The sequence below is a fragment of the Zalophus californianus genome, chromosome 8 (genome assembly GCF_009762305.2).
Source record: "Zalophus californianus isolate mZalCal1 chromosome 8, mZalCal1.pri.v2, whole genome shotgun sequence".
NCBI lineage: Eukaryota > Metazoa > Chordata > Mammalia > Carnivora > Otariidae > Zalophus > Zalophus californianus.
In genome coordinates this window covers 43,583,387-43,590,618 of record NC_045602.1, presented here as the reverse complement: position 1 = coordinate 43,590,618, position 7,232 = coordinate 43,583,387, and positions in this window count along the sequence as shown.

The following is a 7,232-nucleotide window of genomic DNA, read 5'->3' as shown; positions in this document are numbered from 1 at the left end:
GTAAGCTTCCTAGCCATTAAAGTAAGGAAGACGTAATAAATTGAATCTGTTTAAAGACATATTACATCTATTCATATACTTACACTACAGTTGTTAAGGACCTGAGTTTTGGAGACAGAGAACTGATGTTCAAAGTAGATCGTCAATCACTCCCTAGCTCAGGGACTTGAGCAAGTCACTAAACATCTATAACCTTCAGTGAAGTATCTGAAAAGAGGAAATAGTAATAGTATATTGTGAGGATAAAATGAGATGATGAATGTAAACAACTTAGCCCGCACCTACCCTATAGTAAGAACTCAGTAAAGATTAGTACTTTTTTGAAAAAAATCATATACAGAATCAAACTTAATCAGAGTATTTATTATGTGCCCTGCAAAAACTCTTTAAATTCATTATCTCTTTTAATCTTCCATAACCACACCATAAAAGAGTTACTATCAGGGAAGCAAAACCACCTGCTAAATGCCCCATATGTGGGGTATTACATGGCAGGGCTGGTTACTGAACACAGACCTTAAAGAATATTCTTAACTCCTCTGCTCAGCCTATCATTCATACATGGGCAATAAAGTAATATATACCTAAGTTCCAGTTTTTATTGGTGCCCATTTGGAGATATATAACTTTCTATTTACTATGATAAATTTACATTAGTGATCATTTCTAGCTAAATTAAATGCCATGAAACAAATGTTGACATTAGCCCAATAACATTTTATTTTATTACATATTTTATAGTAGTTTCTAATCTCTTTGTGAAGAGCAGGAGTGGGAGAAGACCTACCTGCAAATGACTGAGGCTGGTGAGAAATCCTGCCCATTTCTCTAAGTCAGAGAACTGTTAGTATCTCAACTGGACCTGGGATATGTTTCTTCGATATGCTGAAATCACAACAGTTAATGGGGTGACCCACCTTTGACCAAGGTCAGGTTTCAGGACCCGTTGGCTAGCAGTTGCTAGCAATTGACTAGGGCCTCTCCTATAGTGTGACCCAGAGGCAGAAACTAGCTCTTCAGATACCCAAATTTCTATTTTTTGAACAAACTAAATATACTACCACTTTATAAACTCATTCCAAAAAAATAAAAGTCTCAAAAATAAAAGATTTAATCTAGTACTACCTGCCCGTGTCATGGGCAAAATCACTCAAATAATGGCATCCAAAATAACATTATTTTAAGAAATTGGCTTTGTTGATTTCTGGTATTACATAAAATCAAGAAAACTAATTGTACTTAACATATATTATTCCACTTACTGGTAGTATACAAAGGCCCCGTGCTAAAATCTGTGGATCTAGAGATGAATTAGGTAAGATCCAAAATTCAAAGGACTTGTAGTCTTATAAGATATAAACAGTAACAATACCAATTTAATAAGTTCAATGATAAGGCACTCATAACATATTTAGAAAGAAAGTCATTCTGCATAGAGACTGGTGGACAGATGTCTTGCAATCATGCAAATATAGGGAAAGATGATGATTTAAATTTTGGTGGGAGGTAGCACAAGTATAATCACAAAGAAGGACATTTAGTTCAAAGGAAAGATTTAAGGAATGAAAGTACTCCAAAGAATGGCAAGGGACTCTCTAGCTGAGAAAGAAATATTCAAATTGGCAGCAGTCACAGCAAACATTAATATTGTTGTTCCAATGTATTTCATTTTCAATATCTTATTCAAAGTTGGGTCCAATTCCTGATGAGTTAAAATTTCATATTTGCTTTTCTCATTCAGATTAGGGTATCTCAATGCAAGTATGTAATGTCAATCTACCCTGCTTCACTTAAAAATAAGTAATGTATTCACAAGCAGTGCGTGCTTGAACTACTATTGGTAACAAATAATTTAAACCTCACCTACCATTTAGCATATCAGCCTATTAACACGACTGATGACACCACTGCAGAGCATAGAGTGTCCATTAAGTGACATGGTCAGGGACAGAGGTGAATGTGAGGAGTGGCTTCTTTGTGTTGTCTTTGTAAACCTAAACCCTGCACACTCTCTAAATGACTCTTTTCTTTAATTTAAGGTCTAATGTGCATTTTGCAAGTTGTCCTGTACATCTATAAATTGTTTTTCACTGCCATGCTTACTAATAAAATGCTTTTACATGAAAAGCTGAGGAAACATTATGCAATTTTAAGATGCTTTGATATCCCACTACATGTAGGGTCTTAGAAAGGAAAAACATACAATTACTCCTATTCTAGTGTAAATTTTCAAAAATGATACACAATAAGTGAATTGGTCTGGCAAACTCCCCTATGAAATCCACTCCTCAGAGCGCTCATTAGTTCTCCAGACTTCTGTAGTGTTTCAACTCCTTCTTCTAAATAGCAGCTCCCCTAGGGTTCAACTAATATATTTTTTTTCATTTCTTAAACTACTTTAACAACAAGATTTGAGGATGATAACTACTGAAAGTCTAGCCCATCTTGCCCGACAGAGACTGACAATGTTAACTTACCTGTTTTTGAAGACAGGGACATGACGTTTGCTGTTGTAATTAAGGTTCTGCAAATTTCCTCCCCTGACTTATTCTCATCTGTTATAGAAACTTTGTCCTTCTTGTCTATTACACTCACCCACAGTTTTTATTTATTATCCCAATTACTTTCAATGGTAAATCTCTGCTACATGTTATTTTTGTACTGTTAGTCATATCAAAAAAATAGAATGTTTTAAGTTATCCTCTGCCCTGAATTTTGACTTCATATTTATTAGAATTTATGCCAATACTTCTAGGTATCTACAAATTCTATAATACAGAGAATACATTCCTGTTTAATCTAAAAGTAAAGATGATGATAGTGAAAATAGAAGATGGCTTTGTTATAAATCTGATGAAGTAAGACTAAATGTGAGTTACAAACCATGTGTTCTTTAGTATAAACAAGTATTTTGAAAATCCTTCACATTTCAGGGGAGTGTAAAGCATCTAATATACAAATCTTGACCCTGGACTTTTATTTATTTATTTATTTATAAATATTTATTTTATTTATTTGAAAGAGAGAGAGAGACTGCCAGCGAGCAAAGGGAGGGGCATAGGAGGACAGAGAGGGACAAGCAGACTCTATGCAGAGTACAGAGCCTTATGCAGGGCTTGATCTCACAACTTAAGACCATGACCGGAGCTGCCAAACCAAGTCAGATGCTCAACTGATTGATCCACCCAGGCAACCCTTGATCCTGCACTTTAAATAGGTAATCTAGCAAACTGCACTTTCTGGAGATTCCAAAAACAAAACAAAATACAAATACAACAGAAACAAAAACACTGAAATAAGAGGAGGTCATGATTTGGAACTCATGTCTCCCCCTGCTACAAGCTCATGAGTGGTCCATATATGTCTTTTCCTCCCTCAGAGTTCATCATGGGAACACAAAGTTTTGTAGCTGAGGAGGGAATTTAAGGTGTGTTACTAAAATGTCTTAACTGGCCATGTGAAAACTTATCTATACTGCCACAAAGTACATCCAGAATACTTAGAAGATTTTTCAATATCTTGAGTGACCATAATGCAGAAGCCAAAAACTACAACAAAAAAGTGATACATGGATTGATGTGAAATATAACATTGGTACAGAATGTTTCATAGGAAGCCTGCCCCAAAAAGTGAATAATTGCTTATAGTGCAGGTATTACTATGATCTACATCATTTAATAATTATATATGTATATATACATACATATACACACATATAGCAACTTTCAATGCAAGATCTTATACTGGATGGTGCTTTAGTTTATATATGCATTATCACACAGACTCATAAGAGCTGAACTTCAATAAAAAGCCATATTACTAAGAGCTCTGATGAATAAAGAATTAAATTAGCCCCTCCCCTTGTCAGTGGCTCTCAATTTCCTGATGATCTAAGACCTTATAGAATAATTACAGATATGTTTAAGATTTCACAAATTGGAAAAAAAATAGTTCAATAATAAGGATTATAAAAGAAGCATACTATATATAGATATATAGATGGAGAGATTTGTTCAAACTATATTGTTATATGAAAAAACACATTGAAAAATGGGCAGTATAATCCATTTTTATTTTTGTTTATAAATATATCTACAGAGAACACTACATGAAAAGATACACACTTAAAGATCTACAATAGTTACTTCAGACTGTTGCAACTTTGGATAATTATATAAAGGTATATAATTATACCTTTAATATATGTGTTTACCTTTTTCTCTTACATATAATTTCTACCCCTAATAGGCTATGTAATGCTGTAATTTTCTTTTTTAATCCAGGAAAATACTACAATATGTAAATGTTCTGATTGGACTCTGCAGTTAGAGACTCTCCTGAAATCTAAATGGTTGACAGAGGGCTTTGCATTTAGCCATTTTCTTTTGCAGACCATAGTCTCCCTCTTTTAATACTTAAGCTCCATGCTTCCTGACTTTATAATTCCTATGCCTAGACATCCTCCATGTTACTGTTCATGCAGTTCCTTTTGTCTTTTTTCAGGCTAATGAACTCCGTCTCCTTGAAGACCTTCTGAAATCTGCTGATGAGTGAGGTTTGCCACTCCTTCTCTGTGTCCCCTACATTTTGTTCATACTTCGATATATCATTAATCATAATATGGGAAATTTGTTGGATTGCAGGTCACCTGACAATACGGCGAGCTCCTGAATGCTGGGATTATGGCGTATATGTGGGGTAGAATAGTTCTAGGGCGGTATCTAAGAAAGTATCTGATATGTAATACATGTTCACTGAAATTAGTCTTTGTATTCTTCTCACTGGTTTGCACATCAATAGACTTGTTGAATTTTTTTCTTGACTGACTGACAACAAACAACCTTTCTAAGACAGCCAGGGGAAGAAAATGCTGTAAAATACTATTCATTGGATTCCTTGATATAGATCCACTTTATAAGGATAAGGAAAGAGCAAGTAGTCACCTTTGTTTTTCTTGATGTGTCACATATTCTAGAAGTATGCATAAAAATAAATGCTCCTAATTCTTCTTCTAAGAGGAACATAGAGTCCAGACTTACTCAATCACATTAAGAAAACAAAACAAAACAGTAAAAGACACCACCACTACCACCAACAACAACTAATTACTAATTTGCTGGGCTCTTTACCCTATTGTCAAGGCAAGGAAATTTTGACATTACAAAAGTCATGCACAGAGATGGGAATAAACAGTTTTGAAAACTCACAGGTCATGGGAAATACTTCAAGACACATTAGACCTACTGTTCTTTTAAGGAAAGTTCAGTTTCCCGTGCTCACGGTTGAATGTAAATCTCAGTTTATCATCATGATAGTTGCCATGAGCAGGAAAGAGAAAAAAAGAATAAATTCATGAAAAGAAGATCAACTTTGTGCAAAAGAGTAAATAAAAGTTTCAGGGAAGTAGGCTGTGACTGAAGGGACAATGGGAGAAAACAATAAAGTAAAGGGCTGATATATTGGAAACTGTCACAAAGGCAGAGTTACCACCAATTTCTCTTGTTCTTTATTGCACATCCCACCACCAAGCCTAGAAGGCCAGATAAGACCTCTGCCGTGATCTTGTTTTGTTTTGTTTAGTTTTAAAATCTCAGCTTTCCCTTGGTTGTTGCCGTCAGGATAACCACAATTAGTGGGAATGGCCAGGGTTATTAGAGGGAGACTGAAGGATGGTATTAGGAATATATAACCAGCACCTCTACCTGATACTGTGAACACAGCTTTCGTTCCCTCTGTGGGTTCAGTGAATGTGAAAAGCTATAATCAACGCGAGTCATTTTGAGTATGGTTCTAAGATAAGTGAGATTTCAACATTTGACTTTATGGAAGGAACTGATATAAAAGAAATCCTGGTACCAGGAAACTCAGAGAAATGCAGGGCTACTCAAAGAACACCGGGATTGATGATAAATCCTGACCATATTCCTATGAGATAAAAAAAAAAACATGTTATATCGATATGTATTTGTTGAACATATTTTGTAAGCAGAGAAACAATGAAAGTGAGAATCCTTGCCTCCCTGGACTTTATAGAGAGTCAGTCAATATAATAGGCTGGATTATAATCAAGGCAGTTAAAAGTTAACATTTGAATGACTAAAATAAAAATGACAAGAAACAAGTGTTGACGAGGATGTGGAGAAAAAGGAACCCTTGTGCACTGTTTCAGGGAATGTAAATTGGTATGGCCACTTTGGAAAACAGTATGGAGGCTCCTCAAAAAATTAAAACTAGAAATACCATATGATCCAATAATTCCACTAATGGGTATTTACCCAAAGAAAATGAAAACACTAATTTGGAAAGATGTACTCACCCCCATGTTTATTGCAGCATTACTTACTACAACCAAGATGTGGGAGCAACAATAGAGTAGTGTCCATCAATAGACAAATGGATAATGTGTTACATATGTGTATTGGGATATTATACAGTCATAATAAAGCATGAGATTCTGTCATTTGAGGCAACATGGATGGACCTAGTGAAGTCAGGCTAAGAAAGACAAATGCCATATGATTCCACTCACAAGTGGAACATAGACAAGCAAACAAATAAAAAAAACATAAAAGCAGAATTAGATCTATAAATACAGAGAACAAACTGCCAGAGGGGAGAGGGGTGGGAGGTTAGGCAAAATAGATGAAGGGGAGAGGAAGATACAGATTTCTAATTATGGAATGAAGAAGTCACAGGAATAAAAGGCAGAACATAAGGGATATAGTCAATGATATTGTAATAGTGACATAACAGAACAGACAGCTGCTACCTTTGTGGTGAACATAGTTTAATGTATGAACTTGTCAAATCACTAAGTTGTACACTTGAAACTAACATTGTGTCAACTATACTCAAAGTAAGAATAAATAAGTAAAAGTTAACTTTTGAGCACACATCAGGCTCTAGGCACTACGATATGCTTTTTGATTGTGCACCTGATGTTGCTTGATTACATATACATTTTGAAAAAACTATACTTTAAGTTTAATATTAATTTAATATTAACCATTAAAAAAACATCATTTTTCTTCAATGTCCTTGGGGGGAAAACACGTATGAAGAAGATATAATGTGTTAACTGCCTGCAAAGCTTAGCTCTGATTTTAATAACACTTAAAGAAAAGCATAAATTCAAATTAATAAATCAAGTCAATGTGCTTGGACAGTAAACATTTGGTAAGAGCATGAGGACAACACATTAGTTTGGGCTCAGGGGAAGTAGTGGCGTGCAC